A 5,078-nucleotide genomic window follows, 5' to 3' on the forward strand; every position below is an offset into this window, starting at 1 on the left:
GGTTCCTGTACTGCCCTGCACTAATATACCTTCACCATCAACAGACCCAACGGTACATTCTATTCCTTCTTCGTTCCAGTCAGCAGAAGCGGGCCTGGGCTATGAATATTTTAAGCTTCTCAGGGCAGAACTCATCTTTTACCCACGCAGTTACCTCACATGACAGAAGGTGGATCTCTTACAAGGTATTCTCCAAAACAGACAGCAGGTCGTCTTTGCAGGATGGTGCAGTCCCTCACAGGCTTGAAGGATCAGCGTGCGGTCAGTGCTGCCTCACAGGGAGGAGAAGTCCTGCCCTTGAGCCCTACAGCTACAGCCAGGTCTACATCCCTTGGCCTTTCCATGTCCTGGCCTTCAAGCCCTCCAGAGCTGCAAACATCATTATTATTTTTCTTGAGATAACTTTTCAATCTTTTCTCTCTCTTTCAAACAAATCTCTAGGCTAAAGGCCCTGCAAGTACTACAGTTTCTGTTTCTCACTGCTGCCCACACTCCCCCTTACCTTCCACTTATTTTCCCACTTTCTGGCTCTGAGAGAGGCCGGGATTTGTTTGAGAAATTCAGTGAGACACACACACAATTGTTTACTGCTCCCAGTCATCTGCTTCCCCCTGTATTTGAGCTTTTACGTGGTCCCAATTTTGTGCACACAGTCTTGTCTCTTCTCCTTGCTTGTGCCGAGCAAGGTAGCTTTCATTGCCTCTGCTGTCACATGCCGCTGTTGCCCCCTGAGGCTGCCTTCATAAATCTTCACAGCATGTCACACCCAAAAAGCACAGATTCCTTCCAAATTTAGGCTTCAGCCACCTAACTCTTCTGCCACATGGATGAATGAAACACAGTCGAAAGCACTGGGAAGGGCCTCAGCACCTGCGGATAAGGAGTCAGCGCATCCCAGGCGGCAGTGGGAGCCAGCTGGCCAGGCTGCTCACTCGCTCCCCAGCATTTCTCTTAGAAAGGCAAGGACTGCTGTAAAGATCAGTGACCATAAGAAAAGCAGAAATAGTAAACTTGCAGACCTTAACTTTTTACATCCAAATCTTGACCTATTTTTCAGTGGCTGGGCTGAGATTACGTCAGTCCCTTGCTTTTTTCTTAGCCCTGCCGTCTATCACATGCACAGGTAATCACTTGATCACAGCCTGTCTATAATAAGAACAAGTTTCTGTGTTATAAACAGGAGGTTATAATAACCAAGAAAAGGACTTAAAGCATATTATTTCTAGTATCTGAGGAATGTTTTATTATTTCTATAAGTGAAAATTGTAACCTTCCCCACTTGGAAAACCTATCCGAATGGTGCTTATAGGCAACGTATCCCTGTGGGATAATAGTATTGCTTACAAGATGTACTTATACATGACACATTTAGCACAAATGTTGCCATCCTAAGATAACCTCATAGCAATTAGAGCACCATAGGGTGGCAGCTATACTAAAATTATCCCGAGAGTGTTTGCAGTAAGAAAAGCTTGATAATACTTCTTCTGTCCCTCCTGGTTTGCTTTCATCTCACTGTTCTGCAGGTGGAGTCCCTCGCTGACCCACACAGAGAGACTGAGCTTGAACTGGCTCTACCTCTCTCCTTTTACCTTTCTTGGTATCCTTTTTCTCTAGGTTACAGGTTTGCAACAAATGGTTTTGCTCGCCCTCTGCTACTCTCTCCCATCCTTAAAAGTGCATTGAGCTAAACTGACAAGATGACATTTTCAATTTGGAGGAAAAATGCCCACACGTGAAGTTATCCGGCAATAGCCGGGTGCTACTGCGCATTCAAAAGACTTCATCCTAACCCTCAGATTAATACCTGGGATGAAGCTATCAGACAAACTCTCATCTGTTCTGATTCTATCTGGCATGAAACACCATCCAATACATAAAAAGTGCAAAAATCTCACATACTGGGAAGAAGACAGAAAAGAGAAACAGCTTTGTAGACTTTTCAATATCTTGTTCATAAATGTATTCTAGACTTCCACAGCAAGATGAAATGAAGGAAGTAAATATCTATTTGATATATGAGAGAAAAACTAAGCATTCGAATGCCATTTTTTTTGTTATCTGATGGGGTAATCTGTTTGCAAGTAAGGGGTGCTATAATTAAGGTATCTGGCCAAAAGTGATTGGTTTAGTTTAATTAATTATTTTATGTCATCTATTAGCTAGTACCTGTAGATTTATTTCAAATTGTACTTAAGTCAGTATTTTTATCTGCGATACTAATGTCCCTGTGTGGTGTTAAATTACCTGTGGAATATTATTTTACAGATTCTGATAGAAATAATGTGATTGGTTAATTCGAAATTAAGTAAATTGTATTTGGTTTTATGCACTGATAACAGGACCCACTAAAAATCCCATCTCATTTGAAATGCTGTACCTAGCACTGAGGACACACTACTTGCTGCATGAGCACAGCTACTAGAGTTGGCCAAATGAATTTGTATAATGTTCCCCATTCCTATTGCCTTGTGTCCCTTGGATAAGTTAGAACAGATTTGCCATAAAATATGATACTTAAAATCAGACATTAGAGGTGGAGCTTGCAAGCATTTACCCTGTCTGTCATTACCAGAAACAGACGGGCTTGATAAAGCTTGTTAAACATCTCCAGTATGTCCTGTACAAGTTTTTGGATCACTGGCTGAAATGCAAAAAGCAAAACCAAACAAGTTTTGGGTAATCTGATATCCAGATATTTTGTTTGACCCAAAAATGAAATGGCCTGGTTAATTCTCAGGAAGGATTACCTTAAAAAACATAAGTTAAGTAAATTATGAAATGAAAGTCTAAATATGTTTCATTTATCTGAGAAGTCACCAAAATGAATTAGACAAAGGAAAGTTTAAACAGTCGTTCCTTCAAAGGAGTTCCTGTGCAAGCAAACCATCAGAAAAGTAGACGGAGTCTTTTTCCTACGAGAAATTCAAATAGCACTGGGCAATATTTTGTCTCTTCCACACTCCTCTATATTCTCATGCATATGTTCAAAACATAGACATCAGTTCAAAATCAAAATCAATTTGCAGACTAAAGCTAACTACAAGACGTGAACAGTTGCGGTGCACAGAGGAAAGTCTACGCACCAGTGGGAATATAAATGACTTTGAGTAGCAAAGCTGCAGTGGCCCGGGGCTCCTCCCCCTTTCCCTCCCGGGCACCGCACAGAGGAGCCGGCTGAAGCCGTGGAAGCAGCAATGGGGTGAGCTTGGAGATGGGGCTGCTCCTTTCTTCCCTCGAAGGCTGAAGCCAGCTCTGGGTGCCTGCGCTCCTGGCAGCTTAGCTGGCACGCCTTCGGTCCTGGGATTCGGCCGCCGCTCAGCACTTCTGCCTGCTAGCTAAAATTCAAAGTTGATTTTACAAGGGGTAAGCAAATGATGAAAGACTAGAGGAGGGGAGGACAGGACAGGTATTTTTTTCTAAGTCCTTTCTGGGATTTACAGCGGGTTAGGCTGTAAAGGGCCGTGCAGAGAGCCACGATGTTTCCCAGCTCTTGTTTCCAGAGCTTCTGTTCCACTGTCTCAAACGATTAGTAAAACTATGGATAAAAAGCAGTGCAAGACCTATAGGGGCATATGCTGATTGAAGGGCTATAGAAAGCACAGATATGACACATACTTAACTAGCAGATTTCCAGAATTTCTGAGGCATAGGTTGCAAATGGAAGTGTTAAAGAGCCACTGTCCTTCGGAGCTGCTCTTGGACCGAGCATGAGCAAACACAGTGCTTTCAGCCATGAAAAACTAGTACACTTATAAGAACTGATTAACAAGGCATACCATGTGCATTCAACTGTCTGAGCAAACTCATCTGAAATTTGGGGAGGAAAGTAATCAATAATTCATGGTTTTATACATCTCAGTATCCTACCAATGCCAGGTCCCCCGAGGAGCAAGCCAGCCCACCCCACCTGACAAATACTGGTACATAGTGGTCTAGAGCAGCAGTGAGAGCACTTCCCAAAAGAAATGAAGTTGCAATGAATCACTATGATGAATAGCCTGGGGCAACAGCTCATCCTGTGAAGGACAGTTTTAAAAATGTTTTTCTTTTCCTTCAGTGAAATATTGTCCCGTCAGAAAGCACTGACGAATGAGTTAGCTGGATGTGACCCATCTCTGCAGCAAGATGAATCTGCCTTTTTCCAGGGAACACAACGTGAGGCTTAGCGAGCCGATCCATGAACCAGAAGACCTCTGAAGCACTTTGATCCAGAGAAGCACACAGAGCAGCCTCCGGCTGGCGTGGCTTCAGAAGAGCTGAGCCACCGGCTCCCTGTGCACTGTGCTGCAAGAGTCATCAGAATCATCAGGTGCAACAAAAATTTGCTCATATAAGAAAAAAACATTGGGAATTTGGGGCTGTAAAACCAAGCAAAGGGCTGTAAACCTGTTTCTAAAGGAGCTAATCAATACAAAATCAGGATCATGTTTTCCAAGGGCATGACGAGGTTTCACAAGGGAAATTAGGTCAGATCCGCATTCCTCATTTAAGCAGAGCTGATAACTGGTTACCAGAGGCCTATTTAGAACATATATGCCTTTGTCATACATTTGATGAGTAAAGCAGATTTTGAAAAGTAGAATGAAATGGGGAAAACACGATGCTTTTGAAGACTGGGCCATGTTTTGTACAGATCAGGTGCCATCAAACTCACAGCAAGAAAAACAGGATGAAACATAGTCTGCTCATGTTGCAAAGATGACTGCACTTTTGGGGAACCTTCTCTGTCTAATTTGAGATAGACTGGATCCTGTGAATCTATAATAGGGAGAGGCAATTATTCTCATGTCTCTGAAAACCTAAAGTTTAGAAAGAAATCACTGGAGATTGCTAGGAAATGGGAAAGGGTGGGGCCCATGTCTGCCTCAGAACAGCAATATTGGACAAGCCCTGGACTATAATGCCTGCACCCTATCGAACTTCGTGGTTAACGGTCAGTCGCCACTGACTTTAGGTACAATTTCACATTAGGTCCTTTTCTATTTCTTTTGTAACTTAACAAAATGTTAACATTTCATTAATGTTAATCTGCATTTCACAGGAAATTTTTAATATTCATCCACCTCTCATGACAG

Source organism: Fulmarus glacialis, unplaced genomic scaffold, assembly GCF_000690835.1.
Source record: "Fulmarus glacialis isolate BGI_N327 unplaced genomic scaffold, ASM69083v1 scaffold22529, whole genome shotgun sequence".
In the NCBI taxonomy this organism is placed as follows: domain Eukaryota; kingdom Metazoa; phylum Chordata; class Aves; order Procellariiformes; family Procellariidae; genus Fulmarus; species Fulmarus glacialis.